At 35.8% G+C, this 23,845-nt stretch overlaps 33 non-coding genes across 33 annotated transcripts; all 33 read right to left on the bottom strand.

Annotated features, from left to right (window-relative positions):
* Nucleotides 1–365: 365 nt before the first annotated feature.
* Nucleotides 366–438, bottom strand: TRNAT-CGU (transfer RNA threonine (anticodon CGU)). Its single transcript has one exon. It is a non-coding gene; the product is annotated as a tRNA-Thr (tRNA).
* A 595-nt stretch (nucleotides 439–1,033) lies between these two features.
* Nucleotides 1,034–1,106, bottom strand: TRNAT-CGU (transfer RNA threonine (anticodon CGU)). The gene has a single exon. It is a non-coding gene; the product is annotated as a tRNA-Thr (tRNA).
* A 593-nt stretch (nucleotides 1,107–1,699) lies between these two features.
* Nucleotides 1,700–1,772, bottom strand: TRNAT-CGU (transfer RNA threonine (anticodon CGU)). The gene has a single exon. It is a non-coding gene; the product is annotated as a tRNA-Thr (tRNA).
* Nucleotides 1,773–2,367: 595 nt separating this feature from the next.
* Nucleotides 2,368–2,440, bottom strand: TRNAT-CGU (transfer RNA threonine (anticodon CGU)). Its single transcript has one exon. It is a non-coding gene; the product is annotated as a tRNA-Thr (tRNA).
* A 595-nt stretch (nucleotides 2,441–3,035) lies between these two features.
* Nucleotides 3,036–3,108, bottom strand: TRNAA-CGC (transfer RNA alanine (anticodon CGC)). The gene has a single exon. It is a non-coding gene; the product is annotated as a tRNA-Ala (tRNA).
* Nucleotides 3,109–3,703: 595 nt separating this feature from the next.
* TRNAT-CGU (transfer RNA threonine (anticodon CGU)) lies at nucleotides 3,704–3,776 on the bottom strand. The gene has a single exon. It is a non-coding gene; the product is annotated as a tRNA-Thr (tRNA).
* A 1,263-nt stretch (nucleotides 3,777–5,039) lies between these two features.
* Nucleotides 5,040–5,112, bottom strand: TRNAT-CGU (transfer RNA threonine (anticodon CGU)). Its single transcript has one exon. It is a non-coding gene; the product is annotated as a tRNA-Thr (tRNA).
* Nucleotides 5,113–5,707: 595 nt separating this feature from the next.
* Nucleotides 5,708–5,780, bottom strand: TRNAT-CGU (transfer RNA threonine (anticodon CGU)). The gene has a single exon. It is a non-coding gene; the product is annotated as a tRNA-Thr (tRNA).
* Nucleotides 5,781–6,375: 595 nt separating this feature from the next.
* On the bottom strand, nucleotides 6,376–6,448 carry TRNAT-CGU (transfer RNA threonine (anticodon CGU)). Its single transcript has one exon. It is a non-coding gene; the product is annotated as a tRNA-Thr (tRNA).
* A 595-nt stretch (nucleotides 6,449–7,043) lies between these two features.
* On the bottom strand, nucleotides 7,044–7,116 carry TRNAT-CGU (transfer RNA threonine (anticodon CGU)). Its single transcript has one exon. It is a non-coding gene; the product is annotated as a tRNA-Thr (tRNA).
* A 596-nt stretch (nucleotides 7,117–7,712) lies between these two features.
* TRNAT-CGU (transfer RNA threonine (anticodon CGU)) lies at nucleotides 7,713–7,785 on the bottom strand. Its single transcript has one exon. It is a non-coding gene; the product is annotated as a tRNA-Thr (tRNA).
* A 595-nt stretch (nucleotides 7,786–8,380) lies between these two features.
* TRNAT-CGU (transfer RNA threonine (anticodon CGU)) lies at nucleotides 8,381–8,453 on the bottom strand. The gene has a single exon. It is a non-coding gene; the product is annotated as a tRNA-Thr (tRNA).
* Nucleotides 8,454–9,709: 1,256 nt separating this feature from the next.
* Nucleotides 9,710–9,782, bottom strand: TRNAT-CGU (transfer RNA threonine (anticodon CGU)). The gene has a single exon. It is a non-coding gene; the product is annotated as a tRNA-Thr (tRNA).
* A 594-nt stretch (nucleotides 9,783–10,376) lies between these two features.
* TRNAT-CGU (transfer RNA threonine (anticodon CGU)) lies at nucleotides 10,377–10,449 on the bottom strand. Its single transcript has one exon. It is a non-coding gene; the product is annotated as a tRNA-Thr (tRNA).
* A 595-nt stretch (nucleotides 10,450–11,044) lies between these two features.
* Nucleotides 11,045–11,117, bottom strand: TRNAT-CGU (transfer RNA threonine (anticodon CGU)). Its single transcript has one exon. It is a non-coding gene; the product is annotated as a tRNA-Thr (tRNA).
* Nucleotides 11,118–11,712: 595 nt separating this feature from the next.
* Nucleotides 11,713–11,785, bottom strand: TRNAT-CGU (transfer RNA threonine (anticodon CGU)). Its single transcript has one exon. It is a non-coding gene; the product is annotated as a tRNA-Thr (tRNA).
* A 595-nt stretch (nucleotides 11,786–12,380) lies between these two features.
* TRNAT-CGU (transfer RNA threonine (anticodon CGU)) lies at nucleotides 12,381–12,453 on the bottom strand. Its single transcript has one exon. It is a non-coding gene; the product is annotated as a tRNA-Thr (tRNA).
* Nucleotides 12,454–13,048: 595 nt separating this feature from the next.
* Nucleotides 13,049–13,121, bottom strand: TRNAT-CGU (transfer RNA threonine (anticodon CGU)). The gene has a single exon. It is a non-coding gene; the product is annotated as a tRNA-Thr (tRNA).
* A 595-nt stretch (nucleotides 13,122–13,716) lies between these two features.
* On the bottom strand, nucleotides 13,717–13,789 carry TRNAT-CGU (transfer RNA threonine (anticodon CGU)). Its single transcript has one exon. It is a non-coding gene; the product is annotated as a tRNA-Thr (tRNA).
* A 595-nt stretch (nucleotides 13,790–14,384) lies between these two features.
* TRNAT-CGU (transfer RNA threonine (anticodon CGU)) lies at nucleotides 14,385–14,457 on the bottom strand. The gene has a single exon. It is a non-coding gene; the product is annotated as a tRNA-Thr (tRNA).
* Nucleotides 14,458–15,052: 595 nt separating this feature from the next.
* Nucleotides 15,053–15,125, bottom strand: TRNAT-CGU (transfer RNA threonine (anticodon CGU)). The gene has a single exon. It is a non-coding gene; the product is annotated as a tRNA-Thr (tRNA).
* A 595-nt stretch (nucleotides 15,126–15,720) lies between these two features.
* TRNAT-CGU (transfer RNA threonine (anticodon CGU)) lies at nucleotides 15,721–15,793 on the bottom strand. The gene has a single exon. It is a non-coding gene; the product is annotated as a tRNA-Thr (tRNA).
* A 588-nt stretch (nucleotides 15,794–16,381) lies between these two features.
* TRNAT-CGU (transfer RNA threonine (anticodon CGU)) lies at nucleotides 16,382–16,454 on the bottom strand. The gene has a single exon. It is a non-coding gene; the product is annotated as a tRNA-Thr (tRNA).
* Nucleotides 16,455–17,049: 595 nt separating this feature from the next.
* TRNAT-CGU (transfer RNA threonine (anticodon CGU)) lies at nucleotides 17,050–17,122 on the bottom strand. Its single transcript has one exon. It is a non-coding gene; the product is annotated as a tRNA-Thr (tRNA).
* A 594-nt stretch (nucleotides 17,123–17,716) lies between these two features.
* TRNAT-CGU (transfer RNA threonine (anticodon CGU)) lies at nucleotides 17,717–17,789 on the bottom strand. The gene has a single exon. It is a non-coding gene; the product is annotated as a tRNA-Thr (tRNA).
* A 592-nt stretch (nucleotides 17,790–18,381) lies between these two features.
* Nucleotides 18,382–18,454, bottom strand: TRNAT-CGU (transfer RNA threonine (anticodon CGU)). Its single transcript has one exon. It is a non-coding gene; the product is annotated as a tRNA-Thr (tRNA).
* Nucleotides 18,455–19,049: 595 nt separating this feature from the next.
* Nucleotides 19,050–19,122, bottom strand: TRNAT-CGU (transfer RNA threonine (anticodon CGU)). Its single transcript has one exon. It is a non-coding gene; the product is annotated as a tRNA-Thr (tRNA).
* A 595-nt stretch (nucleotides 19,123–19,717) lies between these two features.
* On the bottom strand, nucleotides 19,718–19,790 carry TRNAT-CGU (transfer RNA threonine (anticodon CGU)). Its single transcript has one exon. It is a non-coding gene; the product is annotated as a tRNA-Thr (tRNA).
* A 595-nt stretch (nucleotides 19,791–20,385) lies between these two features.
* On the bottom strand, nucleotides 20,386–20,458 carry TRNAT-CGU (transfer RNA threonine (anticodon CGU)). The gene has a single exon. It is a non-coding gene; the product is annotated as a tRNA-Thr (tRNA).
* A 595-nt stretch (nucleotides 20,459–21,053) lies between these two features.
* On the bottom strand, nucleotides 21,054–21,126 carry TRNAT-CGU (transfer RNA threonine (anticodon CGU)). Its single transcript has one exon. It is a non-coding gene; the product is annotated as a tRNA-Thr (tRNA).
* Nucleotides 21,127–21,721: 595 nt separating this feature from the next.
* Nucleotides 21,722–21,794, bottom strand: TRNAT-CGU (transfer RNA threonine (anticodon CGU)). The gene has a single exon. It is a non-coding gene; the product is annotated as a tRNA-Thr (tRNA).
* A 595-nt stretch (nucleotides 21,795–22,389) lies between these two features.
* TRNAT-CGU (transfer RNA threonine (anticodon CGU)) lies at nucleotides 22,390–22,462 on the bottom strand. The gene has a single exon. It is a non-coding gene; the product is annotated as a tRNA-Thr (tRNA).
* Nucleotides 22,463–23,724: 1,262 nt separating this feature from the next.
* On the bottom strand, nucleotides 23,725–23,797 carry TRNAT-CGU (transfer RNA threonine (anticodon CGU)). Its single transcript has one exon. It is a non-coding gene; the product is annotated as a tRNA-Thr (tRNA).
* Between the last annotated feature and the right edge of the window lie 48 nt (nucleotides 23,798–23,845).

Raw genomic sequence — 23,845 nt, 5'->3', positions numbered from 1 at the left:
TTTGTCTTTTTACTTGCTGCATATAAAAAGCAAAACATTTTTCTTTTTTCTGGTTTCAGAGATGTGTGAGAGCTTGTTTTCTGTGAGATTATCTGTACTTCCTACTGTCACCACTTTTATTTTCTCACAAGCCAAAAACAAAAGTCCAAATGCTGTGAAATTGACAAAAGATTTAGCATTTAGCACCATTTGGTTGCAGGTTTTTTTATTGCCAGTTTTTTCATTCTTTGAAAGTCCAATATCTTTTCGGAGGACACCACTTTAATTCTGCAACAATTTTTGCTCCCCAATATTTTACACAAAGTTACCCAGTATTATTGTTTATGTATAAAGTAATAAGATCAGAATTGGGTGAGGTAACACAAAGGCTTCAGCGAGATTCGAACTCGCGACCCCTGGTTTACGAGACCAATGCTCTAACCTCTGAGCTATGAAGCCAGGAATACAATACACAATGTGTACCTTTCCCGCATCCTAGGAACCACCATTTGTCCAGCAATAAACTATTCGTCTTCTTGTAGCAAAATTGTGAATTAATGGATATTAGAAAATACAAGTTAAGCATCTACTAAAACAAAAGAATAGTCTTCCTATTTTAATGAAGTTGACATTGCCCAAAATGATCTTTTAACCACGTAATGCCACAACACTTTTCCACTTTTTGCCTTTTGTCTTTTTACTTGCTGCATATAAAAAGCAAAACATTTTTCTTTTTTCTGGTTTCAGAGATGTGTGAGAGCTTGTTTTCTGTGAGATTATCTGTACTTCCTACTGTCACCACTTTTATTTTCTCACAAGCCAAAAATAAAAGTCCAAATGCTGTGAAATTGACAAAAGGTTTAGCATTTAGCACCATTTGGTTGTAGGTTTTTTTATTGCCAGTTTTTTTCATTCTTTGAAAGTCCAATATCTTTTCGGAGGACACCACTTTAATTTTGCAACAATTGTTGCTCCCCAATATTTTACACAAAGTTACCCAGTATTATTGTTTATGTATAAAGTAATAAGATCAGAATTGGGTGAGGTAACACAAAGGCTTCAGCGAGATTCGAACTCGCGACCCCTGGTTTACGAGACCAGTGCTCTAACCTCTGAGCTATGAAGCCAGGAATACAGTACACTATGTGTACCTTTCCCGCGTTGTAGGAACCACCATTTGTCCAGCAATAAACTGTTCGTCTTCTTGTAGCAAAATTGTGAATTAATGGATATTAGAAAATACAAGTTAAGCATCTACTAAAACAAAAGAATAGTCTTCCTATTTTAATAAAGTTGACATTGCCCAAAATGATCTTTTAACCACGTAATGCCACAACACTCGTCCCCTTTTTGCCTTTTGTCTTTTTACTTGCTGCATATAAAAAGCAAAACATTTTTCTTTTTTCTGGTTTCAGAGATGTGTGAGAGCTTGTTTTCTGTGAGATTATCTGTACTTCCTACTGTCACCACTTTTATTTTCTCACAAGCCAAAAACAAAAGTCCAAATGCTGTGAAATTGACAAAAGATTTAGCATTTAGCACCATTTGGTTGCAGGTTTTTTATTGCCAGTTTTTTCATTCTTTGAAAGTCCAATATCTTTTCGGAGGACACCACTTTAATTCTGCAACAATTGTTGCTCCCCAATATTTTACACAAAGTTACCCAGTATTATTGTTTATGTATAAAGTAATAAGATCAGAATTGGGTGAGGTAACACAAAGGCTTCAGCGAGATTCGAACTCGCGACCCCTGGTTTACGAGACCAGTGCTCTAACCTCTGAGCTATGAAGCCAGGAATTCTGTACACCATGTGTACCTGTCCCGCGTCGTAGGCACCACCATTTGTCCAGCAATAAACTGTTCGTCTTCTTGTAGCAAAATTGTGAATTAATGGATATTAGAAAATACAAGTTAAGCATCTACTAAAACAAAAGAATAGTCTTCCTATTTTAATGAAGTTGACATTGCCCAAAATGATCATTTAACCGTGTAATGCCACAACACTCTTCCCCTTTTTGCCCTTTGTCTTTTTACTTGCTGCATATAAAAAACAAAACATTTTTCTTTTTTCTGGTTTCAGAGATGTGTAAGAGCTTGTTTTCTGTGAGATTATCTGTACTTCCTACTGTCACCACTTTTATTTTCTCACAAGCCAAAAATAAAAGTCCAAATGCTGTGAAATTGACAAAAGGTTTAGCATTTAGCACCGTTTGGTTGCAGGTTTTTTTATTGCCAGTTTTTTTCATTCTTTGAAAGTCCAATATCTTTTCGGAGGACACCACTTTAATTTTGCAACAATTGTTGCTCCCCAATATTTTACACAAAGTTACCCAGTATTATTGTTTATGTATAAAGTAATAAGATCAGAATTGGGTGAGGTAACACAAAGGCTTCAGCGAGATTCGAACTCGCGACCCCTGGTTTACGAGACCAATGCTCTAACCTCTGAGCTATGAAGCCAGGAATACAATACACAATGTGTACCTTTCCCGCATCCTAGGAACCACCATTTGTCCAGCAATAAACTATTCGTCTTCTTGTAGCAAAATTGTGAATTAATGGATATTAGAAAATACAAGTTAAGCATCTACTAAAACAAAAGAATAGTCTTCCTATTTTAATGAAGTTGACATTGCCCAAAATGATCTTTTAACCACGTAATGCCACAACACTTTTCCACTTTTTGCCTTTTGTCTTTTTACTTGCTGCATATAAAAAGCAAAACATTTTTCTTTTTTCTGGTTTCAGAGATGTGTGAGAGCTTGTTTTCTGTGAGATTATCTGTACTTCCTACTGTCACCACTTTTATTTTCTCACAAGCCAAAAATAAAAGTCCAAATGCTGTGAAATTGACAAAAGGTTTAGCATTTAGCACCATTTGGTTGTAGGTTTTTTTATTGCCAGTTTTTTTCATTCTTTGAAAGTCCAATATCTTTTCGGAGGACACCACTTTAATTTTGCAACAATTGTTGCTCCCCAATATTTTACACAAAGTTACCCAGTATTATTGTTTATGTATAAAGTAATAAGATCAGAATTGGGTGAGGTAACACAAAGGCTTCAGCGAGATTCGAACTCGCGACCCCTGGTTTGCGAGACCAGTGCTCTAACCTCTGAGCTATGAAGCCAGGAATTCTGTACACCATGTGTACCTGTCCCGCGTCGTAGGCACCACCATTTGTCCAGCAATAAACTGTTCGTCTTCTTGTAGCAAAATTGTGAATTAATGGATATTAGAAAATACAAGTTAAGCATCTACTAAAACAAAAGAATAGTCTTCCTATTTTAATGAAGTTGACATTGCCCAAAATGATCTTTTAACCGTGTAATGCCACAACACTCTTCCCCTTTTTGCCTTTTGTCTTTTTACTTGCTGCATATAAAAAACAAAACATTTTTCTTTTTTCTGGTTTCAGAGATGTGTGAGAGCTTGTTTTCTGTGAGATTATCTGTACTTCCTACTGTCACCACTTTTATTTTCTCACAAGCCAAAAATAAAAGTCCAAATGCTATGAAATTGACAAAAGGTTTAGCATTTAGCACCGTTTGGTTGCAGGTTTTTTTATTGCCAGTTTTTTTCATTCTTTGAAAGTCCAATATCTTTTCGGAGGACACCACTTTAATTTTGCAACAATTGTTGCTCCCCAATATTTTACACAAAGTTACCCAGTATTATTGTTTATGTATAAAGTAATAAGATCAGAATTGGGTGAGGTAACACAAAGGCTTCAGCGAGATTCGAACTCGCGACCCCTGGTTTACGAGACCAGTGCTCTAACCTCTGAGCTATGAAGCCAGGAATACAATACACAATGTGTACCTTTCCCGCATCCTAGGAACCACCATTTGTCCAGCAATAAACTATTCGTCTTCTTGTAGCAAAATTGTGAATTAATGGATATTAGAAAATACAAGTTAAGCATCTACTAAAACAAAAGAATAGTCTTCCTATTTTAATGAAGTTTACATTGCCCAAAATGATCTTTTAACCACGTAATGCCACAACACTTTTCCACTTTTTGCCTTTTGTCTTTTTACTTGCTGCATATAAAAAGCAAAACATTTTTCTTTTTTCTGGTTTCAGAGATGTGTGAGAGCTTGTTTTCTGTGAGATTATCTGTACTTCCTACTGTCACCACTTTTATTTTCTCACAAGCCAAAAATAAAAGTCCAAATGCTGTGAAATTGACAAAAGATTTAGCATTTAGCACCATTTGGTTGTAGGTTTTTTTATTGCCAGTTTTTTTCATTCTTTGAAAGTCCAATATCTTTTCGGAGGACACCACTTTAATTCTGCAACAATTGTTGCTCCCCAATATTTTACACAAAGTTACTCAGTATTATTGTTTATGTATAAAGTAATAAGATCAGAATTGGGTGAGATAACACAAAGGCTTCAGCGAGATTCGAACTCGCGACCCCTGGTTAACGAGACCAGTGCTCTAACATCTGAACTATGAAGGCAGGAATACTGTACACCATGTGTACCTTTCCCGCGTCCTAGGAACCACCATTTGTCCAGCAATAAACTATTTGTCTTCTTGTAGCAAAATTGTGAATTAATGGATATTAGAAAATACAAGTTAAGCATCTACTAAAACAAAAGAATAGTCTTCCTATTTTAATGAAGTTGACATTGCCCAAAATGATCTTTTAACCACGTAATGCCACAGCACTTTTCCACTTTTTGCATTTTGTCTTTTTACTTGCTGCATATAAAAAGCAAAGCATTTTTCTTTTTTCTGGTTTCAGAGATGTGTGAGAGCTTGTTTTCTGTGAGATTATCTGTACTTCCTACTGTCACCACTTTTATTTTCTCACAAGCCAAAAATAAAAGTCCAAATGCTGTGAAATTGACAAAAGATTTAGCATTTAGCACCATTTGGTCGCAGGTTTTTTTATTGCCAGTTTTTTTCATTCTTTGAAAGTCCAATATCTTTTCGGAGGACACCACTTTAATTTTGCAACAATTGTTGCTCCCCAATATTTTACACAAAGTTACCCAGTATTATTGTTTATGTATAAAGTAATAAGATCAGAATTGGGTGAGGTAACACAAAGGCTTCAGCGATATTCGAACTCGCGACCCCTGGTTTACGAGACCAGTGCTCTAACCTCTGAGCTATGAAGCCAGGAATACTGTACACCATGTGTACCTTTCCCGCGTCCTATGAACCACCATTTGTCCAGCAATAAACTTTTCGTCTTCTTGTAGCAAAATTGTGAATTAATGGATATTAGAAAATACAAGTTAAGCATCTACTAAAACAAAAGAATAGTCTTCCTATTTTAATGAAGTTGACATTGCCCAAAATGATCTTTTAACCGCGTAATGCCACAACACTCTTCCGCTTTTTGCCTTTTGTCTTTTTACTTGCTGCATATAAAAAGCAAAACATTTTTCTTTTTTCTGGTTTCAGAGATGTGTGAGAGCTTGTTTTCTGTGAGATTATCTGTACTTCATACTGTCACCACTTTTATTTTCTCACAAGCCAAAAATAAAAGTCCAAATGCTGTGAAATTGACAAAAGGTTTAGCATTTAGCACCATTTGGTTGTGGGTTTTTTTATTGCCAGTTTTTTTCATTCTTTGAAAGTCCAATATCTTTTCGGAGGACACCACTTTAATTTTGCAACAATTGTTGCTCCCCAATATTTTACACAAAGTTACCCAGTATTATTGTTTATGTATAAAGTAATAAGATCAGAATTGGGTGAGGTAACACAAAGGCTTCAGCGAGATTCGAACTCGCGACCCCTGGTTTACGAGACCAGTGCTCTAACCTCTGAGCTATGAAGCCAGGAATAGAGTACACCATGTGTACCTTTCCCGCGTTGTAGGAACCACCATTTGTCCAGCAATAAACTGTTCGTCTTCTTGTAGCAAAATTGTGAATTAATGGATATTAGAAAATACAAGTTAAGCATCTACTAAAACAAAAGAATAGTCTTCCTATTTTAATAAAGTTGACATTGCCCAAAATGATCTTTTAACCACGTAATGCCACAACACTCTTCCCCTTTTTGCCTTTTGTCTTTTTACTTGCTGCATATAAAAAGCAAAACATTTTTCTTTTTTCTGGTTTCAGAGATGTGTGAGAGCTTGTTTTCTGTGAGATTATCTGTACTTCCTACTGTCACCACTTTTATTTTCTCACAAGCCAAAAATAAAAGTCCAAATGCTGTGAAATTGACAAAAGATTTAGCATTTAGCACCATTTGGTCGCAGGTTTTTTTATTGCCAGTTTTTTTCATTCTTTGAAAGTCCAATATCTTTTCGGAGGACACCACTTTAATTTTGCAACAATTGTTGCTCCCCAATATTTTACACAAAGTTACCCAGTATTAATGTTTATGTATAAAGTAATAAGATCAGAATTGGGTGAGGTAACACAAAGGCTTCAGCGAGATTCGAACTCGCGACCCCTGGTTTACGAGACCAGTGCTCTAACCTCTGAGCTATGAAGCCAGGAATACTGTACACCATGTGTACCTTTCCCGCGTCCTAGGAACCACCATTTGTCCAGCAATAAACTTTTCGTCTTCTTGTAGCAAAATTGTGAATTAATGGATATTAGAAAATACAAGTTAAGCATCTACTAAAACAAAAGAATAGTCTTCCTATTTTAATGAAGTTGACATTGCCCAAAATGATCTTTTAACCGCGTAATGCCACAACACTCTTCCGCTTTTTGCCTTTTGTCTTTTTACTTGCTGCATATAAAAAGCAAAACATTTTTCTTTTTTCTGGTTTCAGAGATGTGTGAGAGCTTGTTTTCTGTGAGATTATCTGTACTTCATACTGTCACCACTTTTATTTTCTCACAAGCCAAAAATAAAAGTCCAAATGCTGTGAAATTGACAAAAGGTTTAGCATTTAGCACCATTTGGTTGTGGGTTTTTTTATTGCCAGTTTTTTTCATTCTTTGAAAGTCCAATATCTTTTCGGAGGACACCACTTTAATTTTGCAACAATTGTTGCTCCCCAATATTTTACACAAGGTTACCCAGTATTATTGTTTATGTATAAAGTAATAAGCTCAGAATTGGGTGAGGTAACACAAAGGCTTCAGCGAGATTCGAACTCGCGACCCCTGGTTTACGAGACCAGTGCTCTAACCTCTGAGCTATGAAGCCAGGAATACTGTACACCATGTGTACTTTTCCCGCGTCCTAGGAACCACCATTTGTCCAGCAATAAACTTTTCGTCTTCTTGTAGCAAAATTGTGAATTAATGGATATTAGAAAATACAAGTTAAGCATCTACTAAAACAAAAGAATAGTCTTCCTATTTTAATGAAGTTGACATTGCCCAAAATGATCTTTTAACCACGTAATGCCACAGCACTTTTCCACTTTTTGCATTTTGTCTTTTTACTTGCTGCATATAAAAAGCAAAACATTTTTTCTTTTTTCTGGTTTCAGAGATGTGTGAGAGCTTGTTTTCTGTGAGATTATCTGTACTTCCTACTGTCACCACTTTTATTTTCTCACAAGCCAAAAATAAAAGTCCAAATGCTGTGAAATTGACAAAAGATTTAGCATTTAGCACCATTTGGTCGCAGGTTTTTTTATTGCCAGTTTTTTTCATTCTTTGAAAGTCCAATATCTTTTCGGAGGACACCACTTTAATTTTGCAACAATTGTTGCTCCCCAATATTTTACACAAAGTTACCCAGTATTATTGTTTATGTATAAAGTAATAAGATCAGAATTGGGTGAGGTAACACAAAGGCTTCAGCGAGATTCGAACTCGCGACCCCTGGTTTACGAGACCAGTGCTCTAACCTCTGAGCTATGAAGCCAGGAATACAGTACACCATGTGTACCTTTCCCGCGTCGTAGGCACCACCATTTGTCCAGCAATAAACTGTTCGTCTTCTTGTAGCAAAATTGTGAATTAATGGATATTAGAAAATACAAGTTAAGCATCTACTAAAACAAAAGAATAGTCTTCCTATTTTAATGAAGTTGACATTGCCCAAAATGATCTTTTAACCGCGTAATGCCACAACACTCTTCCCCTTTTTGCCTTTTGTCTTTTTACTTGCTGCATATAAAAAGCAAAACATTTTTCTTTTTTCTGGTTTCAGAGATGTGTGAGAGCTTGTTTTCTGTGAGATTATCTGTGCTTCCTACTGTCACCACTTTTATTTTCTCACAAGCCAAAAATAAAAGTTCAAATGCTGTGAAATTGACAAAAGATTTAGCATTTAGCACCATTTGGTCGCAGGTTTTTTTATTGCCAGTTTTTTTCATTCTTTGAAAGTCCAATATCTTTTCGGAGGACACCACTTTAATTTTGCAACAATTGTTGCTCCCCAATATTTTACACAAAATTACCCAGTATTATTGTTTATGTATAAAGTAATAAGATCAGAATTGGGTGAGGTAACACAAAGGCTTCAGCGAGATTCGAACTCGCGACCCCTGGTTTACGAGACCAGTGCTCTAACCTCTGAGCTATGAAGCCAGGAATACTATACACAATGTGTACCTTTCCCGCATCCTAGGAACCACCATTTGTCCAGCAATAAACTATTCGTCTTCTTGTAGCAAAATTGTGAATTAATGGATATTAGAAAATACAAGTTAAGCATCTACTAAAACAAAAGAATAGTCTTCCTATTTTAATGAAGTTGACATTGCCCAAAATGATCTTTTAACCACGTAATGCCACAACACTTTTCCACTTTTTGCCTTTTGTCTTTTTACTTGCTGCATATAAAAAGCAAAACATTTTTCTTTTTTCTGGTTTCAGAGATGTGTGAGAGCTTGTTTTCTGTGAGATTATCTGTACTTCCTACTGTCACCACTTTTATTTTCTCACAAGCCAAAAATAAAAGTCCAAATGCTGTGAAATTGACAAAAGATTTAGCACCATTTGGTTGCAGTTTTTTTTATTGCCAGTTTTTTTCATTCTTTGAAAGTCCAATATCTTTTCGGAGGACACCACTTTAATTTTGCAACAATTGTTGCTCCCCAATATTTTACACAAAGTTACCCAGTATTATTGTTTATGTATAAAGTAATAAGATCAGAATTGGGTGAGGTAACACAAAGGCTTCAGCGAGATTCGAACTCGCGACCCCTGGTTTATGAGACCAGTGCTCTAACCTCTGAGCTATGAAGCCAGGAATACAATACACAATGTGTACCTTTCCCGCATCCTAGGAACCACCATTTGTCCAGCAATAAACTATTCGTCTTCTTGTAGCAAAATTGTGAATTAATGGATATTAGAAAATACAAGTTAAGCATCTACTAAAACAAAAGAATAGTCTTCCTATTTTAATGAAGTTGACATTGCCCAAAATGATCTTTTAACCACGTAATGCCACAACACTTTTCCACTTTTTGCCTTTTGTCTTTTTACTTGCTGCATATAAAAAGCAAAACATTTTTCTTTTTTCTGGTTTCAGAGATGTGTGAGAGCTAGTTTTCTGTGAGATTATCTGTACTTCCTACTGTCACCACTTTTATTTTCTCACAAGCCAAAAATAAAAGTCCAAATGCTGTGAAATTGACAAAAGATTTAGCATTTAGCACCATTTGGTTGTAGGTTTTTTTATTGCCAGTTTTTTTCATTCTTTGAAAGTCCAATATCTTTTCGGAGGACACCACTTTAATTCTGCAACAATTGTTGCTCCCCAATATTTTACACAAAGTTACTCAGTATTATTGTTTATGTATAAAGTAATAAGATCAGAATTGGGTGAGATAACACAAAGGCTTCAGCGAGATTCGAACTCGCGACCCCTGGTTTACGAGACCAGGGCTCTAACATCTGAACTATGAAGCCAGGAATACTGTACACCATGTGTACCTTTCCCGCGTCCTAGGAACCACCATTTGTCCAGCAATAAACTATTTGTCTTTTGTAGCAAAATTGTGAATTAATGGATATTAGAAAATACAAGTTAAGCATCTACTAAAACAAAAGAATAGTCTTCCTATTTTAATGAAGTTGACATTGCCCAAAATGATATTTTAACCACGTAATGCCACAGCACTTTTCCACTTTTTGCATTTTGTCTTTTTACTTGCTGCATATAAAAAGCAAAACATTTTTCTTTTTTCTGGTTTCAGAGATGTGTGAGAGCTTGTTTTCTGTGAGATTATCTGTACTTCCTACTGTCACCACTTTTATTTTCTCACAAGCCAAAAATAAAAGTCCAAATGCTGTGAAATTGACAAAAGATTTAGCATTTAGCACCATTTGGTTGCAGGTTTTTTTATTGCCAGTTTTTTTCATTCTTTGAAAGTCCAATATCTTTTCGGAGGACACCACTTTAATTTTGCAACAATTGTTGCTCCCCAATATTTTACACAAAGTTACCCAGTATTATTGTTTATGTATAAAGTAATAAGATCAGAATTGGGTGAGGTAACACAAAGGCTTCAGCGAGATTCGAACTCGCGACCCCTGGTTTACGAGACCAGTGCTCTAACCTCTGAGCTATGAAGCCAGGAATACCGTACACCATGTGTACCTTTCCCGCGTCGTAGGCACCACCATTTGTCCAGCAATAAACTGTTCGTCTTCTTGTAGCAAAATTGTGAATTAATGGATATTAGAAAATACAAGTTAAGCATCTACTAAAACAAAAGAATAGTCTTCCTATTTTAATGAAGTTGACATTGCCCAAAATGATCTTTTAATCACGTAATGCCACAGCACTTTTCCACTTCTTGCCTTTTGTCTTTTTACTTGCTGCATATAAAAAGCAAAACATTTTTCTTTTTTCTGGTTTCAGAGATGTGTGAGAGCTTGTTTTCTGTGAGATTATCTGTACTTCCTACTGTCACCACTTTTATTTTCTCACAAGCCAAAAATAAAAGTCCAAATGCTGTGAAATTGACAAAAGATTTAGCATTTAGCACCATTTGGTTGCAGGTTTTTTGATTGCCAGTTTTTTTCATTCTTTGAAAGTCCAATATCTTTTCGGAAGACAGCACTTTAATTCTGCAATAATTGTTGCTCCCCAATATTTTACACAAAGTTACTCAGTATTATTGTTTATGTATAAAGTAATAAGATCCGAATTGGGTGAGGTAACACAAAGGCTTCAGCGAGATTCGAACTCGCGACCCCTGGTTTACGAGACCAGTGCTCTAACCTCCGAGCTATGAAGCCAGGAATACAGTACACCATGTGTACCTTTCCCGCGTCCTAGGAACCACCATTTGTCCAGCAATAAACTTTTCGTCTTCTTGTAGCAAAATTGTGAATTAATGGATATTAGAAAATACAAGTTAAGCATCTACTAAAACAAAAGAATAGTCTTCCTATTTTAATGAAGTTGACATTGCCCAAAATGATCTTTTAATCACGTAATGCCACAGCACTTTTCCACTTCTTGCCTTTTGTCTTTTTCTTGCTGCATATAAAAAGCAAAACATTTTTCTTTTTTCTGGTTTCAGAGATGTGTGAGAGCTTGTTTTCTGTGAGATTATCTGTACTTCCTACTGTCACCACTTTTTTTTTCCCACAAGCCAAAAACAAAAGTCCAAATGCTGTGAAATTGACAAAATATTTAGCATTCAGCACCATTTGGTTGTAGGTTTTTTTATTGCCAGTTTTTTCCATTCTTTGAAAGTCCAATATCTTTTCGGAGGACACCACTTTAAATTCTGCAACAATTGTTGCTCCCCAATATTTTACACAAAGTTACCCAGTATTATTGTTTATGTATAAAGTAATAAGATGCAAATTGGGTGAGGTAACACAAAGGCTTCAGCGAGATTCGAACTCGCGACCCCTGGTTTACGAGACCAGTGCTCTAACCTCTGAGCTATGAAGCCAGGAATACAGTACACCATGTGTACCTTTACCGCGTCGAAGGCACCACCATTTGTCCAGCAATAAACTGTTCGTCTTCTTGTAGCAAAATTGTGAATTAATGGATATTAGAAAATACAAGTTAAGCATCTACTAAAACAAAAGAATAGTCTTCCTATTTTAATGAAGTTGACATTGCCCAAAATGATCTTTTAACCGAGTAATGCCACAACACTCTTCCCCTTTTTGCCTTTTGTCTTTTTACTTGCTGCATATAAAAAGCAAAACATTTTTCTTTTTTCTGGTTTCAGAGATGTGTGAGAGCTTGTTTTCTGTGAGATTATCTGTACTTCCTACTGTCACCACTTTTATTTTCTCACAAGCCAAAAATAAAAGTCCAAATGCTGTGAAATTGATAAAAGATTTAGCATTTAGCACCATTTGGTTGCAGGTTTTTTTATTGCCAGTTTTTTTCATTCTTTGAAAGTCCAATATCTTTTCGGAGGACACCACTTTAATTTTGCAACAATTGTTGCTCCCCAATATTTTACACAAAGTTACCCAGTATTATTGTTTATGTATAAAGTAATAAGATCAGAATTGGGTGAGGTAACACAAAGGCTTCAGCGAGATTCGAACTCGCGACCCCTGGTTTACGAGACCAGTGCTCTAACCTCTGAGCTATGAAGCCAGGAATTCTGTACACCATGTGTACCTTTCCCGCGTCGTAGGCACCACCATTTGTCCAGCAATAAACTGTTCGTCTTCTTGTAGCAAAATTGTGAATTAATGGATATTAGAAAATACAAGTTAAGCATCTACTAAAACAAAAGAATAGTCTTCCTATTTTAATGAAGTTGACATTGCCCAAAATGATCTTTTAACCGTGTAATGCCACAACACTCTTCCCCTTTTTGCCTTTTGTCTTTTTACTTGCTGCATATAAAAAGCAAAACATTTTTCTTTTTTCTGGTTTCAGAGATGTGTGAGAGCTTGTTTTCTGTGAGATTATCTGTACTTCCTACTGTCACCACTTTTATTTTCTCACAAGCCAAAAATAAAAGTCCAAATGCTGTGAAATTGACAAAAGGTTTAGCATTTAGCACCGTTTGGTTGCAGGTTTTTTTATTGCCAGTTTTTTTCATTCTTTGAAAGTCCAATATCTTTTCGGAGGACACCACTTTAATTTTGCAACAATTGTTGCTCCCCAATATTTTACACAAAGTTACCCAGTATTATTGTTTATGTATAAAGTAATAAGATCAGAATTGGGTGAGGTAACACAAAGGCTTCAGCGAGATTCGAACTCGCGACCCCTGGTTTACGAGACCAGTGCTCTAACCTCTGAGCTATGAAGCCAGGAATACAGTACACCATGTGTACCTTTCCCGCGTCGTAGGCACCACCATTTGTCCAGCAATAAACTGTTCGTCTTCTTGTAGCAAAATTGTGAATTAATGGATATTAGAAAATACAAGTTAAGCATCTACTAAAACAAAAGAATAGTCTTCCTATTTTAATGAAGTTGACATTGCCCAAAATGATCTTTTAACCACGTAATGCCACAACACTTTTCCACTTTTTGCCTTTAGTCTTTTTACTTGCTGCATATAAAAAGCAAAACATTTTTCTTTTTTCTGGTTTCAGAGATGTGTGAGAGCTTGTTTTCTGTGAGATTATCTGTACTTCCTACTGTCACCACTTTTATTTTCTCAAAAGCCAAAAATAAAAGTCCAAATGCTGTGGAATTGACAAAAGATTTAGCATTTAGCACCATTTGGTTGTAGGTTTTTTTATTGCCAGTTTTTTTCATTCTTTGAAAGTCCAATATCTTTTCGGAGGACACCACTTTAATTCTGCAACAATTGTTGCTCCCCAATATTTTACACAAAGTTACTCAGTATTATTGTTTATGTATAAAGTAATAAGATCAGAATTGGGTGAGGTAACACAAAGGCTTCAGCGAGATTCGAACTCGCGACCCCTGGTTTACGAGACCAGTGCTCTAACATCTGAACTATGAAGCCAGGAATACTGTACACCATGTGTACCTTTCCCGCGTCCTAGGAACCACCATTTGTCCAGCAATAAACTATTCGTCTTCTTGTAGCAAAATTGTGAATTAATGGATATTAGAAAATACAAGTTAAGCATCTACTAAAACAAAAGAATAGTCTTCCTATTTTAATGAAGTTGACATTGCCCAAAATGATCTTTTAACCACGTAATGCCACAGCACTTTTCCACTTTTTGCATTTTGTCTTTTTACTTGCTGCATATAAAAAGCAAAACATTTTTCTTTTTTCTGGTTTCAGAGATGTGTGAGAGCTTGTTTTCTGTGAGATTATCTGTACTTCCTACTGTCACCACTTTTATTTTCTCACAAGCCAAAAATAAAAGTCCAAATGCTTTGAAATTGACGAAAGATTTAGCATTTAGCACCATTTGGTTGTAGGTTTTTTTATTGCCAGTTTTTTTCATTCTTTGAAAATCCAATATCTTTTCGGAGGACACCACTTTAATTCTGCAAAAATTGTTGCTCCCCAATATTTTACACAAAGTTACTCAGTATTATTGTTTATGTATAAAGTAATAAGATCAGAATTGGGTGAGGTAACACAAAGGCTTCTGCGAGATTCGAACTCGCGACCCCTGGTTTACGAGACCAGTGCTCTAACATCTGAACTATGAAGCCAGGAATACTGTACACCATGTGTACCTTTCCCGCGTCCTAGGAACCACCATTTGTCCAGCAATAAACTATTCGTCTTCTTGTAGCAAAATTGTGAATTAATGGATATTAGAAAATACAAGTTAAGCATCTACTAAAACAAAAGAATAGTCTTCCTATTTTAATGAAGTTGACATTGCCCAAAATGATCTTTTAACCACGTAATGCCACAGCACTTTTCCACTTTTTGCATTTTGTCTTTTTACTTGCTGCATATAAAAAGCAAAACATTTTTCTTTTTTCTGGTTTCAGAGATGTGTGAGAGCTTGTTTTCTGTGAGATTATCTGTACTTCCTACTGTCACCACTTTTATTTTCTCACAAGCCAAAAATAAAAGTCCAAATGCTGTGAAATTGACAAAAGATTTAGCATTTAGCACCATTTGGTTGCAGGTTTTTTTATTGCCAGTTTTTTTCATTCTTTGAAAGTCCAATATCTTTTCGGAGGACACCACTTTAATTTTGCAACAATTGTTGCTCCCCAATATTTTACACAAAGTTACCCAGTATTATTGTTTATGTATAAAGTAATAAGATCAGAATTGGGTGAGGTAACACAAAGGCTTCAGCGAGATTCGAACTCGCGACCCCTGGTTTACGAGACCAGTGCTCTAACCTCTGAGCTATGAAGCCAGGAATACCGTACACCATGTGTACCTTTCCCGCGTCGTAGGCACCACCATTTGTCCAGCAATAAACTGTTCGTCTTCTTGTAGCAAAATTGTGAATTAATGGATATTAGAAAATACAAGTTAAGCATCTACTAAAACAAAAGAATAGTCTTCCTATTTTAATGAAGTTGACATTGCCCAAAATGATCTTTTAACCGTGTAATGCCACAACACTCTTCCCCTTTTTGCCTTTTGTCTTTTTACTTGCTGCATATAAAAAGCAAAACATTTTTCTTTTTTCTGGTTTCAGAGATGTGTGAGAGCTTGTTTTCTGTGAGATTATCTGTACTTCCTACTGTCACCACTTTTATTTTCTCACAAGCCAAAAATAAAAGTCCAAATGCTGTGAAATTGACAAAAGATTTAGCATTTAGCACCATTTGGTTGTAGGTTTTTTTATTGCCAGTTTTTTTCATTCTTTGAAAGTCCAATATCTTTTCGGAGGACACCACTTTAATTCTGCAACAATTGTTGCTCCCCAATATTTTACACAAAGTTACTCAGTATTATTGTTTATGTATACAGTAATAAGATCAGAATTGGGTGAGGTAACACAAAGGCTTCAGCGAGATTCGAACTCGCGACCCCTGGTTTACGAGACCAGTGCTCTAACATCTGAACTATGAAGCCAGGAATACTATACACAATGTGTACCTTTCCCGCATCCTAGGAACCACCATTTGTCCAGCAATAAACTATTCGTCTTCTTGTAGCAAAATTGTGAATTAATGGATATTAGAAAATACAAGTTAAGCATCTACTAAAACAAAAGAATAGTCTTCCTATTTTAATGAAGTTGACATTGCCCAAAATGATCTTTTAACCACGTAATGCCACAACACTTTTCCACTTTTTGCCTTTTGTCTTTTTACTTGCTGCATATAAAAAGCAAAACATTTTTCTTTTTTCTGGTTTCAGAGATGTGTGAGAGCTTGTTTTCTGTGAGATTATCTGTACTTCCTACTGTCACCACTTTTATTTTCTCACAAGCCAAAAATAAAAGTCCAAATGCTGTGAAATTGACAAAAGATTTAGCACCATTTGGTTGCAGTTTTTTTTATTGCCAGTTTTTTTCATTCTTTGAAAGTCCAATATCTTTTCGGAGGACACCACTTTAATTTTGCAACAATTGTTGCTCCCCAATATTTTACACAAAGTTACCCAGTATTATTGTTTATGTATAAAGTAATAAGATCAGAATTGGGTGAGGTAACACAAAGGCTTCAACGAGATTCGAACTCGCGACCCCTGGTTTACGAGACCAGTGCTCTAACCTCTGAGCTATGAAGCCAGGAATACAATACACAATGTGTACCTTTCCCGCATCCTAGGAACCACCATTTGTCCAGCAATAAACTATTCGTCTTCTTGTAGCAAAATTGTGAATTAATGGATATTAGAAAATACAAGTTAAGCATCTACTAAAACAAAAGAATAGTCTTCCTATTTTAATGAAGTTGACATTGCCCAAAATGATCTTTTAATCACGTAATGCCACAGCACTTTTCCACTTCTTGCCTTTTGTCTTTTTACTTGCTGCATATAAAAAGCAAAACATTTTTCTTTTTTCTGGTTTCAGAGATGTGTGAGAGCTTGTTTTATGTGAGATTATCTGTACTTCCTACTGTCACCACTTTTATTTTCTCACAAGCCAAAAATAAAAGTCCAAATGCTGTGAAATTGACAAAAGATTTAGCATTTAGCACCATTTGGTTGCAGGTTTTTTTATTGCCAGTTTTTTTCATTCTTTGAAAGTCCAATATCTTTTCGGAGGACAGCACTTTAATTCTGCAATAATTGTTGCTCCCCAATATTTTACACAAAGTTACTCAGTATTATTGTTTATGTATAAAGTAATAAGATCCGAATTGGGTGAGGTAACACAAAGGATTCAGCGAGATTCGAACTCGCGAGCCCTGGTTTACGAGACCAGTGCTCTAACCTCTGAGCTATGAAGCCGGGAATACAGTACACCATGTGTACCTTTCCCGCGTTGTAGGAACCACCATTTGTCCAGCAATAAACTGTTCGTCTTCTTGTAGCAAAATTGTGAATTAATAGATATTAGAAAATACAAGTTAAGCATCTACTAAAACAAAAGAATAGTCTTCCTATTTTAATAAAGTTGACATTGCCCAAAATGATCTTTTAACCACGTAATGCCACAACACTCTTCCCCTTTTTGCCTTTTGTCTTTTTACTTGCTGCATATAAAAAGCAAAACATTTTTCTTTTTTCTGGTTTCAGAGATGTGTGAGAGCTTGTTTTCTGTGAGATTATCTGTACTTCCTACTGTCACCACTTTTATTTTCTCACAAGCCAAAAAAAAAGTCCAAATGCTGTGAAATTGACAAAAGATTTAGCATTTAGCACCATTTGGTCGCAGGTTTTTTTATTGCCAGTTTTTTTCATTCTTTGAAAGTCCAATATCTTTTCGGAGGACACCACTTTAATTTTGCAACAATTGTTGCTCCCCAATATTTTACACAAAGTTACCCAGTATTATTGTTTATGTATAAAGTAATAAGATCAGAATTGGGTGAGGTAACACAAAGGCTTCAGCGAGATTCGAACTCGCGACCCCTGGTTTACGAGACCAGTGCTCTAACCTCTGAGCTATGAAGCCAGGAATACAGTACACCATGTGTACCTTTCCCGGTTGTAGGAACCACCATTTGTCCAGCAATAAACTTTGTCTTCTTGTAGCAAAATTGTGAATTAATGGATATTAGAAAATACAAGTTAAGCATCTACTAAAACAAAAGAATAGTCTTCCTATTTTAATAAAGTTGACATTTCCCAAAATGATCTTTTAACCACGTAATGCCACAACACTCTTCCCCTTTTTGTCTTTTGTCTTTTTACTTGCTGCATATAAAAAGCAAAACATTTTTCTTTTTTCTGGTTTCAGAGATGTGTGAGAGCTTGTTTTCTGTGAGATTATCTGTACTTCCTACTGTCACCACTTTTATTTTCTCACAAGCCAAAAATGAAAGTCCAAATGCTGTGAAATTGACAAAAGATTTAGCATTTAGCACCATTTGGTCGCAGGTTTTTCTATTGCCAGTTTTTTTCATTCTTTGAAAGTCCAATATCTTTTCGGAGGACACCACTTTAATTTTGCAACAATTGTTGCTCCCCAATATTTTACACAAAGTTACCCAGTATTATTGTTTATGTATAAAGTAATAAGATCCGAATTGGGTGAGGTAACACAAAGGCTTCAGCGAGATTCGAACTCGCCACCCCTGGTTTACGAGACCAGTGCTCTTACCTCTGAGCTATGAAGCCAGGAATACTGTACACCATGTGTACCTTTCCCGCGTCCTAGGAACCACCATTTGTCCAGCAATAAACTTTTCGTCTTCTTGTAGCAAAATTGTGAATTAATGGATATTAGAAAATACAAGTTAAGTATCTACTAAAACAAAAGAATAGTCTTCCTATTTTAATGAAGTTAACATTGCCCAAAATGATCTTTTAACCGCGTAATGCCACAACACTCTTCCGCTTTTTGCCTTTTGTCTTTTTACTTGCTGCATATAAAAAGCAAAACATTTTTCTTTTTTCTGGTTTCAGAGATGTGTGAGAGCTTGTTTTCTGTGAGATTATCTGTACTTCCTACTGTCACCACTTTTATTTTCTCAAAAGCCAAAAATAAAAGTCCAAATGCTGTGAAATTGACAAAAGATTTAGCATTTAGCACCATTTGGTCGCAGGTTTTTTTATTGCCAGTTTTTTTCATTCTTTGAAAGTCCAATATCTTTTCGGAGGACACCACTTTAATTCTGCAACAATTGTTCCTCCCCAATATTTTACACAAAGTTACTCAGTATTATTGTTTATGTATAAAGTAATAAGATCAGAATTGGGTGAGGTAACACAAAGGCTTCAGCGAGATTCGAACTCGCGACCCCTGGTTTACGAGACCAATGCTCTAACATCGGAACTATGAAGCCAGGAATACTGTGCACCATGTGTACCTTTCCCGCGTCCTAGGAACCACCATTTGTCCAGCAATAAACTATTCGTCTTCTTGTAGCAAAATTGTGAATTAATGGATATTAGAAAATACAAGTTAAGCATCTACTAAAACAAAAGAATAGTCTTCCTATTTTAATGAAGTTAACATTGCCCAAAATGATCTTTTAACCGCGTAATGCCACAGCACTTTTCCACTTTTTGCCTTTTGTCTTTTTACTTGCTGCATATAAAAAGCAAAACATTTTTCTTTTTTCTGGTTTCAGAGATGTGTGAGAGCTTGTTTTCTGTGAGATTATCTGTACTTCCTACTGTCACCACTTTTATTTTCTCACAAGCCAAAAATAAAAGTCCAAATGCTGTGAAATTGACAAAAGATTTAGCATGTAGCACCATTTGGTCGCAGGTTTTTTTATTGCCAGTTTTTTTCATTCTTTGAAAGTCCAATATCTTTTCGGAGGACACCACTTTAATTCTGCAACAATTGTTGCTCCCCAATATTTTACACAAAGTTACTCAGTATTATTGTTTATGTATAAAGTAATAAGATCAGAATTGGGTGAGGTAACACAAAGTCTTCAGCGAGATTCGAACTCGCGACCCCTGGTTTACGAGACCAGTGCTCTAACATCTGAACTATGAAGCCAGGAATACTGTACACCATGTGTACCTTTCCCGCGTCCTAGGAACCACCATTTGTCCAGCAATAAACTATTTGTCTTCTTGTAGCAAAATTGTGAATTAATGGATATTAGAAAATACAAGTTAAGCATCTACTAAAACAAAAGAATAGTCTTCCTATTTTAATGAAGTTGACATTGCCCAAAATGATCTTTTAACCATGTAATGCCACAGCACTTTTCCACTTTTTGCATTTTGTCTTTTTACTTGCTGCATATAAAAAGCAAAACATTTTTCTTTTATCTGGTTTCAGAGATGTGTGAGAGCTTGTTTTCTGTGAGATTATCTGTACTTCCTACTGTCACCACTTTTATTTTCTCACAAGCCAAAAATAAAAGTCCAAATGCTGTGAAATTGACAAAAGATTTAGCATTTAGCACCATTTGGTCGCAGGTTTTTTTATTGCCAGTTTTTTTCATTCTTTGAAAGTCCAATATCTTTTCGGAGGACACCACTTTAATTTTGCAACAATTGTTGCTCCCCAATATTTTACACAAAGTTACCCAGTATTATTGTTTATGTATAAAGTAATAAGATCAGAATTGGGTGAGGTAACACAAAGGCTTCAGCGAGATTCGAACTCACGACCCCTGGTTTACGAGACCAGTGCTCTAACCTCTGAGCTATGAAGCCAGGAATACTGTACACCATGTGTACCTTTCCCGCGTCCTAGGAACCACCATTTGTCCAGCAATAAACTATTCGTCTTCTTGTAGCAAAATTGTGAATTAATGGATATTAGAAAATACAAGTTAAGCATCTACTAAAACAAAAGAATAGTCTTCCTATTTTAATGAAGTTAACATTGCCCAAAATGATCTTTTAACCGCGTAATGCCACAGCACTTTTCCACTTTTTGCCTTTTGTCTTTTTACTTGCTGCATATAAAAAGCAAAACATTTTTCTTTTTTCTGGTTTCAGAGATGTGTGAGAGCTTGTTTTCTGTGAGATTATCTGTACTTCCTACTGTCACCACTTTTATTTTCTCACAAGCCAAAAATAAAAGTCCAAATGCTGTGAAATTGACAAAAGATTTAGCATTTAGCACCATTTGGTTGCAGGTTTTTTTATTGCCAGTTTTTTTCATTCTTTGAAAGTCCAATATCTTTTCGGAGGACACCACTTTAATTTTGCAACAATTGTTGCTCCCCAATATTTTACACAAAGTTAACCAGTATTATTGTTTATGTATAAAGTAATAAGATCAGAATTGGGTGAGGTAACACAAAGGCTTCAGCGAGATTCGAACTCGCGACCCCTGGTTTACGAGACCAGTGCTTTAACCTCTGAGCTAAGAAGCCAGGAATACAGTACACCATGTGTACCTTTCCCGCGTCGTAGGCACCACCATTTGTCCAGCAATAAACTGTTCGTCTTCTTGTAGCAAAATTGTGAATTAATGGATATTAGAAAATACAAGTTAAGCATCTACTAAAACAAAAGAATAGTCTTCCTATTTTAATGAAGTTGACATTGCCCAAAATGATCTTTTAACCGCGTAATGCCACAACACTCTTCCCCTTTTTGCCTTTTGTCTTTTTACTTGCTGCATATAAAAAGCAAAACATTTTTCTTTTTTCTGGTTTCAGAGATGTGTGAGAGCTTGTTTTCTGTGAGATTATCTGTACTTCCTACTGTCACCACTTTTATTTTCTCAAAAGCCAAAAATAAAAGTCCAAATGCTGTGAAATTGACAAAAGATTTAGCATTTAGCACCATTTGGTTGTAGGTTTTTTTATTGCCAGTTTTTTTCATTCTTTGAAAGTCCAATATCTTTTCGGAGGACACCACTTTAATTCTGCAACAATTGTTGCTCCCCAATATTTTACACAAAGTTACCCAGTATTATTGTTTATGTATAAAGTAATAAGATCAGAATTGGGTGAGGTAACACAAAGGCTTCAGCGAGATTCGAACTCGCGACCCCTGGTTTACGAGACCAGTGCTCTTACCTCTGAGCTATGAAGCCAGGAATACTGTACACCATGTGTACCTTTCCCGCGTCCTAGGAACCACCATTTGTCCAGCAATAAACTTTTCGTCTTCTTGTAGCAAAATTGTGAATTAATGGATATTAGAAAATACAAGTTAAGCATCTACTAAAACAAAAGAATAGTCTTCCTATTTTAATGAAGTTGACATTGCCCAAAATGATCTTTTAACCGCGTAATGCCACAACACTCTTCCGCTTTTTGCCTTTTGTCTTTTTACTTGCTGCATATAAAAAGCAAAACATTTTTCTTTTTTCTGGTTTCAGAGATGTGTGAGAGCTTGTTTTCTGTGAGATTATCTGTACTTCCTACTGTCACCACTTTTATTTTCTCAAAAGCCAAAAATAAAAGTCCAAATGCTGTGAAATTGACAAAAGATTTAGCATTTAGCACCATTTGGTTGTAGGTTTTTTTATTGCCAGTTTTTTTCATTCTTTGAAAGTCCAATATCTTTTCGGAGGACACCACTTTAATTCTGCAACAATTGTTCCTCCCCAATATTTTACACAAAGTTACTCAGTATTATTGTTTATGTATAAAGTAATAAGATCAGAATTGGGTGAGGTAACACAAAGGCTTCAGCGAGATTCGAACTCGCGACCCCTGGTTTACGAGACCAGTGCTTTAACCTCTGAGCTAAGAAGCCAGGAATACAGTACACCATGTGTACCTTTTCCGCGTCATAGGCACCACCATTTGTCCAGCAATAAACTGTTCGTCTTCTTGTAGCAAAATTGTGAATTAATGGATATTAGAAAATACAAGTTAAGCATCTACTAAAACAAAAGAATAGTCTTCCTATTTTAATGAAGTTGACATTGCCCAAAATGATCTTTTAACCGCGTAATGCCACAACACTCTTCCCCTTTTTGCCTTTTGTCTTTTTACTTGCTGCATATAAAAAGCAAAACATTTTTCTTTTTTCTGGTTTCAGAGATGTGTGAGAGCTTGTTTTCTGTGAGATTATCTGTACTTCCTACTGTCACCACTTTTATTTTCTCAAAAGCCAAAAATAAAAGTCCAAATGCTGTGAAATTGACAAAATATTTAGCATTTAGCACCATTTGGTTGTAGGTTTTTTTATTGCCAGTTTTTTTCATTCTTTGAAAGTCCAATATCTTTTCGGAGGACACCACTTTAATTCTGCAACAATTGTTGCTCCCCAATATTTTACACAAAGTTACCCAGTATTATTGTTTATGTATAAAGTAATAAGATCAGAATTGGGTGAGGTAACACAAAGGCTTCAGCAAGATTCAAACTCGCGACCCCTGGTTTACAAGATCAGTGCTCTAACCTCTGAGCTATGAAGCCAAGAATAGTGTATACCATGTGTACCTTTCCCGCGTCCTTGGATCCACCATTTGTCCAGCAATAAACTATTCGTCTTCTTGTAGCAAAATTGTGAATTAATGGATATTAGAAAATACAAGTTAAGCATCTACTAAAACAAAAGAATAGTCTTCCTATTTAAATGAAGTTGACATTGCCCAAAATGAACTTTTAACCACGTAATGCCACAGCACTTTTCCACTTTTTCCTTTTGTCTTTTTACTTGCTGCATATAAAAAGCAAAACATTTTTCGTTTTTCTGGTTTCAGAGATGTGTGAGAGCTTGTTTTCTGTGAGATTATCTGTACTTCCTACTGTCACCACTTTTATTTTCCCACAAGCCAAAAATAAAATTTCAAATGCTGTGATTTTGACAAAAGATTTAGCATTTAGCACCATTTGGTTGCAGGTTTTTTTATTGCCAGTTTTTTTCATTCTTTGAAAGTCCAATATCTTTTCGGAGGACACCACTTTAATTCTGCAACAATTGTTGCTCCCCAATATTTTACACAAAGTTACCCAGTATTATTGTTTATGTATAAAGTAATAAGTTCAGAATTGGGTGAGGTAACATAAAGGCTTCAGCGAGATTCGAACTCGCGACCCCTGGTTTACGAGACCAGTGCTCTAACCTCTGAGCTATGAAGCCAGGAATACTGTACACCATGTGTACCTTTCCCGCGTCCTAGGAACCACC

Source organism: Engystomops pustulosus, chromosome 1 (assembly GCF_040894005.1).
Source record: "Engystomops pustulosus chromosome 1, aEngPut4.maternal, whole genome shotgun sequence".
In the NCBI taxonomy this organism is placed as follows: domain Eukaryota; kingdom Metazoa; phylum Chordata; class Amphibia; order Anura; family Leptodactylidae; genus Engystomops; species Engystomops pustulosus.
Note: the sequence above shows the minus strand (reverse complement) of the source record. Positions and strands in the feature narration are given on the sequence as shown.